At 35.3% G+C, this 8,689-nt stretch overlaps 2 protein-coding genes across 3 annotated transcripts in view; both read left to right on the top strand.

The window, feature by feature from the left end:
* Positions 1 to 8,689, top strand: part of LOC129953996 (lysosomal alpha-mannosidase-like) — a 424,309-nt gene that overhangs the window by 323,799 nt on the left and 91,821 nt on the right. The gene's annotated exons all lie outside the window — the stretch shown is intronic.
* LOC129953997 (thrombospondin type-1 domain-containing protein 4) overlaps positions 3,131 to 8,689 on the top strand; it is a 53,996-nt gene continuing 48,437 nt past the window's right edge. The window contains exon 1 of one of the 2 annotated variants that reach the window (XM_056067581.1): positions 3,131 to 3,284. The gene's annotated coding sequence lies outside the window, so the exon portion shown is untranslated. Of the gene's footprint in view, positions 3,285 to 3,353; positions 3,462 to 8,689 lie in introns of those variants that run through there. The other variant, XM_056067582.1, reaches the window with a different exon arrangement.

Below are 8,689 nucleotides of genomic sequence, written 5' to 3'. Positions count from 1 at the left end.
TTTCTATCAACTCCTACTCTCACCTCCCCGGGTCGAACATAGGTTGCATAGAATTTTAACTGGAGATTGGGTTCCAACCCAGTGGAAGATTGTTAGGGGTAGCAAACGAGAGAGGGGGGAGAGGTGTCTCCACTCCTTCCATCCAGACGGCAGCGGAGGAAATCCCAAGATGGAATCAACGGTGGTTCCAGTTAGGTTGAACTACTTAGTGAACACCTTATAGGGAGCTTCTTTGACATATTCGAAGCCCAGGCCTGTGAGGAGCGGTTTATGCTGGCTCTCGCCCTTGGATTGAAATCAAGGTCCTTCAGGTTGAAAGTCATGCGTCGGGGTAACTTTATGACAACATAAAGAAAACCCACTTGCGAAACACCCAGAAGCCTCGGATACGGACTGATTTACTGTTGACAAAATTCTTCATACAAAATTGTTCACGATAGGTAAATATTTCTCGCGGAATTTTTCCCTAATTTTGAAAGTAAAGATTGATATATCTAAGCTGAAGTCTAACAAAGCTGCTGGAGCAGATGGCTCGAATGCCTAGCTCTCAGCGGGGAATAATTTGTTTAGGAGCATGTACAAACTTATCTGATAGATGTGGTCGGATGAAAGAATTCCCGATGAATGAAAAAGTAGGCCCTCTAAACTGCACTATAGAGGAATCAGTCTAATTAGCATCTCTTACAAAATCTTCTGTGCCTAAAGCAAAACGTCAATAACCTGAAAGGTCCTTATCTGTTATGGTTTTATACCAGGAAAGTCCACAGCCGATCAAATGTTAACATTAGGGCAGATTCTGGAAAAAAACCAAGAACATCAAATAGACACCCACCATCTTTTCATCGATTTCAAGGTCGCATATAACAGCATCTACAGGGATGAGCCAAACTCGTCCGTTTGTACAGGATGTCCATGGAGAATTCACGCTGCTCCAAGGTTGGCAACAAGTTAACAGAACCTTTCGATGTCAAAAAAGCTTTTGGAAAAGGTGAATAATTGAAAAAATAGTGCAGAGCTTCCACGTCAACACTAGAGGCACTATCTTTAAAAAGTCTGTCCAACTACTAGCATATGCTGATGACATTGACCTAATCGGAAGAACTTAGCGTGTTGTCAATGGTGTTTTGTGACATGTATTGAAGCAGAGGCGGCAAAAATAGATTTAACGGTTAATGAGGGCAACACAAAGTACATGCCTACGTCAAGAAAGGACTTACAACACCGATGGCGTCTCGGTCAAAACAAGACAGACGTAACTTTGAGATAGTCAAAGGCTTCGTCTACCTAGGCTACGCTATTACTCGTAACACAAAAGACAACACCAGCGCCGAGGTGAAACGAATGATAACTCTTGCTAACCGCTGTTTCTTTGGGCTAAGAAAGCAATTGAGTAGCAAAGCCCACTCTCGAGGGACCAAAGTGTCGCTATATAAGACCCTCATCATCACCGTCCTGCTATACGGTGCAGAAGCATGGACTATGACAAAAGCGGATGAAAGCACCTTGGGTAGTTTCGAGAGAAAAGTTCTTCGTGTGATGTACGGCCCACGGTATGCATAAAAGGGGAGTGGAGGAGACGATGGAACGACGAGCTGTACGGGCTGTACAGCGACGTAGACTAAGCGAGAAGGGTAAAAGTCCATCGACTAAGATGGCAGGGTCACGTAAAGCGCACGGAAACCAATGATCCGGCCCGGAAAGCCTTGGAATCCACACCCACAGGACAGCGCAGTAAAGGAAGACTGCGGATCAGTCAGTGGCGTGCACAAGTGGAAAGTGACCTCACCAAACTTGGAGCTCGAAATTGGAGACATCTATCTAGGGACCGATCTAGATGGAGAAGTTTGTTAGGTGATATCCTAATTCACACAGGACCCAACCTTAAGTAAGAAAGTTTTAAAGAGTTATTATACTCTGACCCCTTAATATTTCGAAAGCTACTGCAATAATTTGTTATTAAATTAATTTAAACGGCTGTAGATTACACAATTTGTTTTGGATTTTGGTCAAAAAGGTCTAAAAAATAAAATCAACCTAAGAAAATACGAAGTAAGCCCCATTACGAACGTTTTTTTTTTTAATTTCTTGCGAAGGGAAACAGACTGTGAAAACAGTATTTTTGTATTGGAAATCTGCAACATTTGTGGCATAGTTTTATCTTTTAAATATGAACATACAACAGTTTCGAAAACCATAATAATAAAACACAATAAGAAATGTATTTTTTTAACCTTTTTAAAAAGGTGCAAAAATCAGTTAGGCAATTAACATTGCTATTTTTCTGCTTCAAGCCTTGTTTCCTTAGCCCTGGAGGTAACGTTGGCATCGATGGAAAGCACTTCAATTCGCTGAATTTATATGTTCAGCTTATAATTTAAAATGAAAGGGTAAGGAAGAAGTACAGAATTTCCAACAAAAATGTTAAATGTTTTCTTAAAGAAAAACATTTTTAATTTTGTATTTTCAAGGGTTTATATTAGCTTTTTGTAAGAGGATGCTTCTTAAAAGAAAACGAATATTAATTCGTCTGTTCCTCAATCATTTATCAACAGTAACATCTTTTGTTTTCAAATGTTGTGACTTTAGCGTTTTTTCATTTATTTGCATACTTTTAGGCTAGTGCCGCAGTCCATATGGTGCAAACCATTGTAACTAGCTCAATTCACCATAATGAAATATTCACAACATGTTGATAGCATTATTGTTATGAATCTTGTAACTCCCAGAGGGAGAGCTACAAATAACACAACAAAAATGTTGATTTCCAGATGGGATGAGTAATCTTCATATACTATAAACTATAAGCTCAGAAGAAATCTCAAGTACTTGGCTGGGAATAGGAAGCCTCGCGTTGTATCTCTCTTTTAAGGTTTTTCGTTTTAATTTGTATTATTACTCTCACTCTCTGTTCGTAAACAGATCTAAGCGCCATTGACTTAGCTACTCAGCCCCATTTTAAGCATATGTTTCGTTTGAACGTTTTAGGGAAGTTCGGGCTTGAGCACTGATTTGATGCTTGTTCCTCTGCCGCACTACTCCACTTGTGCTTTTCAGGAACGCCAAGTGGTTGTTTGTTGTCATCGTTCGTCGTCTTCATCGTTGGGTTGTTTAGATGGTTGATGTTGTGGAGTGTAGTGGTTTCAATTCCTCGTGGATTTTTGGCGGTCGCAAGTTGTGTGTACTGTGTAGAACAACTGTAGATAGAGTACGTTGTGTACTTTATGTAGGTAGTGTGTTCGGTGCGGTACGGTACAAGCTCTCCAATTCGAAGTGGAGTTTTGAGCGTGAGTTTTCCTTGATATATTTTTAGTTGAGTTTTGCGTACGGTAGTGTTAAGACCTACCTTTTGGAATATCCCTTAAAATAACAGTATTAAACAAATATTTTTAATTGGTAACGTTTATGTAATTTCGAAGTTAAATACGAAGATGAAAATGAATTGGTGATAAAAAAAATAAATGGTATACAAAATAAATCATTATTTTCCATATCACAACTTTAAGTGTAAAAGTAAAAATAAGTATTTTCAAGTGTTTTCCAAATTTGAATAATTATTAATTCATATTTTGTGATATATGGAAGTGTTTTTTGCGTGTGTTTTTGCTCAAAAAATGTGTAGAAAATATGTGTATATAGTGTAATCGAATTTTGTATTTCACAAATTGTGTAGAAATTATAACGTCAACAAAAAACATTATTTGGTTTTTAAATGTTTAACGGAAATTATGTGCTTGAGCCAATCTAAAACTAATTGTTTACTAAAAAATAATTCATAGTTATGTTAATAATACCAATAAAAGAGATCGAATTAATTATTGTAATTATAATAACAATAATTCAAATGACATAAGTCATTATTAGCAACAAAACTATACATACATATTTGATAGAAACTGAAATGTGAAGTTGTATACATTTATGTATGCATATGTAGCCGTTATTATAGGACATAGGTACCATTTATATTTAATAAATCAGTTGGATTACTACACATCAAATGAAAGAAAAGAACACAGCGTTTTTCATGTCCTTACAATTAATGCATCATTGAGTTTTTTTGGAAACACAAACTAAACTTACCAAAGGGCACATCGACTTACTATTTTTTTATTAGGACATATGGTACCTACATCAGAAAAACAAATGGTTTGGGTTAAAGAAAAATATTGATCTCAGTGCAATGTAAATTTGAAAAGAATTTGAAATATTTCCTAGCCTTTAAATGACTAAATTATCTGCAAAAAAATAATGAGGAGACATTTGACAGACTCTATTGTTCTTTAACCCACCCGATGGCTACGCCCTTGACAGTAAATAAATTATGCTTCAAGTACGCGTTGTCAACCTGAACCCATTGTTATACATAGCAAACGGCAATTACTACGACCGAACGTGTTAAGACTTTACAAAAAACTCACTTTAAGAGGTAAATATCTGTGGCCTTTTGGGAATAATCTAAACCTATTCCTTATTATAACAAGGTGTTTAATATTACATACTCAAAGTAAATCTTGCAGCATCATTACCTCAAAATACTCCCCCACCATGTTACGCCTGTGTTCGTCACCCAACTCTATACCTATTTAGTTTTCTATGAGAAAGCTGCATAAGGTTTTTGAATAGTAAACCAAAACAAATCTATTTATATGACATAAAAGTACGTTTGATCTTTCAATTGGAATTGACTTATTATAGAAGGTTTAACTAGGTATCTAGATACTGTACACAACTCTAAATCTTATTATAGAAGGTCTAACTAGGTGTCTAGATACTATTCACATTTCTTAATCAGCTGTAAGTCATGTTTTTATGCCTTCAAAGTACTCGTAAGCTCTTTATAACAAAGTTGCTGAATATAGGTAGCTTAGTAAAATGCGACGATTCCCTCATAAATCCATTTTGAAACTGAGATACAAAAGAATAACCCGAAATCCATGTATTTATCCATCTCCAAATACGCCAAATCGTGCCCCTAATGGGCTTAGATAAACGGACATTAAGCCATTTAAAAAAAAACACACAAAAAATATCTATCGACCTTTAATCTGATTAAGATCGCGAAATTATAACTACGGGAAGGTACTCATATAATACTCAGCTAGAGTGATCATCATCAAAATGACGGTTCATCGTGCATCTCTTCCTCATCAGAAGCAAACCGATTATTATCTGGGGATCTACAATTAAGCACAGGAGGAGCAGAAAACAAATTAAGACCCGGGAAAAACTATACATCTATATTTCAAGTCTTTCTAAGCTCTCTTAAAGCGATTTGTAGAACAAAAGTGGAGAGAAATTAGTTATCTTTATGGCGTGCTTGTACATCGTTGGTATGGTATAGAATATATACTTATGGGGTAGGAGATGCTTGACATCAAGTGCAATTACTTTCTTGGTTGAAGCTTCAACTACAAGTATCTTTCAAGTCAAGGTCAGGAAAAGGTAATATTAAAATCAAGTTCAGTCTTCATTTACATACTGAAGCTCTGTCGTGTTGTGTTGTGTTTTTTCTTTTTACTTTTTTGTAACTTCTTTCTCAATCGAACATGTGTTCTACAAAAGACGGAGGGAAAAAGACCATGTTGCTGACGATGCTGACGGAATCTGTAAGCATGACATCTCTTTTATTATTTGGATGGGTCTTCATTCTAGACTTTGGAGTCTTGTTTCATCGTTGAAAGGTGCAATTAAAGTAAGGAATTATTTGTTTTTCTTTAAATTTCTGCAGATACAGTTGATGTTTCTTCGTGTGAATAGTTCTATATTATATCTATAACAAACCTATGAGTTGAATTGCAGTTTTGATTGACGCTTGATTGGTTGTGACAAGTTGTAGGGTTCTCTTAAAGTGAGACCTCAGATTTTTGCATGATGGCTACGGTTATGGGTATGAAATGATGTATACATTTTATTGTTGCTAAAAAGGTGTTTCCTTAACATACGTCGCATGTTGTGTAGGCTCTTATATTTTTTTTCCAGAACGGAAATAGATGACTGAAAAGATAAAACTCGATTGATTCCAGAGGATTTTATAGAAGTTTTTTTTGAAAATTTTAAATTTGTAATCGTTTCTTTGTCTTGTAGAAATTATAAACATAATTTTTTTTATTAGGTAAAATTTATGTCTTTAAATATATCTTGATATTGGAGCTTGAAATTTCTCAAACTCTTAAATAATACCAGAGTGCCTGAATATTTGGTGAAATGTTCGTTTTTACGAAGCCGTAGGGATAATTAAAGAAAACTTTGAGTCAGCTTAGTTAAAATGAACAAAATGTCAATAAGAAGCAGAATTGCTTTTTTCAAACTGTTTGATTTTAAATAGTATTTCGTATTGTACAAAAAACAGTTAGTTATCAGTTTTTCAAGAGGCCTTCGCTTTTCGAATACTTTTATTACCTAATCATTTCTCCGGATTTCAATTGCTTGTTTCAAGCTGAGTTTGTTTCCTAGAAAAACACCCATTTTATTTTGTGTCAAAGATAAATATTCCGTTATACCTATGTACCTATAAAGGGTTTTTTAATAAGGACGCGTAGATGTTTAAATGTAATAAAACAAGCTGTGTGTGAGGTATTAACAACATTATTTTTTTATTTTAAAGACGCATGAATGACATAAAGTATGGAATATGAATTGATTAAAATGCACGCGGTTTCTAACTGTTGCACGGATCCGAGTGGTACAATTTTCAATGACTCTTCCGCATAGATCCGGCTGAATGCTATTGCCTATGTTATGTTCGTTCACCTTTAAGGCTTTGGTCGACTGTTGTGTATTTGCATGGACATTCGACTTTAAGAAACCCAACAGGAAAAAGTCTAGCGATGTCAAATCGCATGACCTTGGTTGCCAATTCAGATCACCCCAGAGTGAGATAAACTTACCCCCAAATCGTTCACTCAAAATGTCAATCGTGGCGTTTTCTGTGTGGCACGTAGCGCCGTCCACATGTCGTCGAGGTGCATATGGTTCAATTTGGGCCATAAGAAATTAGTTATTATTATTATGTAATATCGCCTCACTAACGTCGTTTTGAAAAAAGTACGAAGCAATAATGACATGGGCCAGTTGCATCTTGTACGGGTGTAGGACCATATCCCGACGCAAAATTAGCCCACTTGTAGTCTGCGAAAGGCCAAGTTCTGGTGCACGGCGAGGAATGGACTGACTGGGTTCTGCTGTACACTTTCACGGACCGCGGCGATGGTCCGGCCGATATTACGTTCCTTGAACGTACGGTTGTCAAATTTGGCCACCAAACGTTAGAGATTCGACTGTGAAGGGCCACCCCGTCTACCGTATAATGGGTGCAATGCACCCAACGTTTACTTTAATGAAAACTCATTTTGATAATAAAGTGTTATCATTTGATCGTGTAACTTGCCATGATGATTTGGCATAAACAACTGAATAATAACCAAAAGATTTGCTGGATGTCGTCTAAACTGTCAAGCATTATCGACACATGTAGATAAGAGATATTAAATAGATACATTTCTGGACCAATAGAATAGTATCTAGTAAATACGAACTTGAATTTCTCAAAATTTAAAATTCAGTTAAGTGAGGAACCAGTAGTTCTTTTTCTGATCATGATTATAATCAAAATAATTGCATTTAACTCTTTTAAGACGTCTAATTTTGACTTTCTTTTCTTATAATATATTCGTTTCAAAAGTCAATATTAATCATTTTCTTACTCAATAGGATTTGGAGATTATTTAAAAAATTAATTAAAAGTACAAATAACTAATGAGGAATACTTACATATATATGTATGTATGTATGCATGTGTATGTGTATGTATTTGATTTTTTTTATTTTAAAACTTATAGTTGTTGGTTTTATTATTTAAATATTTTTTTAATGCAAAATTCATACAATTCATACGATTTAACAAACACATAGCCATAGGAGAGTCAAATAATTAACAATAAAAATACAAATATTACAAACATTATGCTACTTAAACTAATACTAGACGTGATAGCTGCTTCCTTTCAGCTACCATATAGCATAACGTTATTAAACTTAAACACATTGTTAAAAACTTACATTAAGTTTCAAGTTTTGACAGCCTCCAACCAAACAACATGGCTTATAGTATTTTTAACAGTTTTTTGAGTGTAGACCCAAGAAAAGGGCCGTGAACATCAATAGAAAACTTCACTAACTGTATATACCCACCTTCGTGGGAACACATATTGACAGCTAAGTCATTCATCATCAGCTTATTATTTGATGTTTAATTTTTTTGATTTAAACTTCCCTTCCTCCGATGCAACTAATAAGAACAAATTTGATTGATGAACACTACCGTCGGTGACAGCTTCTAATGATGCTTTATTCAATCTAAATGCGCTAGTTTATACCAAAGAAAGGGCACAATGCTTCCTTGTCTCTCATTGATCTTGCTGTCAACCCTTTTCTATTGTAAAGTGTCAAAATTTATTGAATAAAACTGCGGGCTAATGTTTAAAAATATTTGTATGATTTTTTCTCAAAAATCGTTTAAGGAAAAATAAAACAAAAAATAAATACGAGGGTAATCGGGTCAGTTTTGTCAATAGTCAAGAATCAAGCTTAATTGGCAAACAAAACTTAAAACTCAAAAAGATCAACTCAAAAGATCATGAAGGTCTTTCAAAAATAAAAATTCCTGCTCTGCCATTCAAAACACACATGA

This window comes from Eupeodes corollae, chromosome 1 (genome assembly GCF_945859685.1).
Source record: "Eupeodes corollae chromosome 1, idEupCoro1.1, whole genome shotgun sequence".
NCBI classification, from domain to species: Eukaryota; Metazoa; Arthropoda; class Insecta; order Diptera; family Syrphidae; genus Eupeodes; species Eupeodes corollae.
The sequence above is the reverse complement of the archived record's forward strand: the minus strand, read 5'-3'. Positions and strand labels throughout refer to the sequence as shown.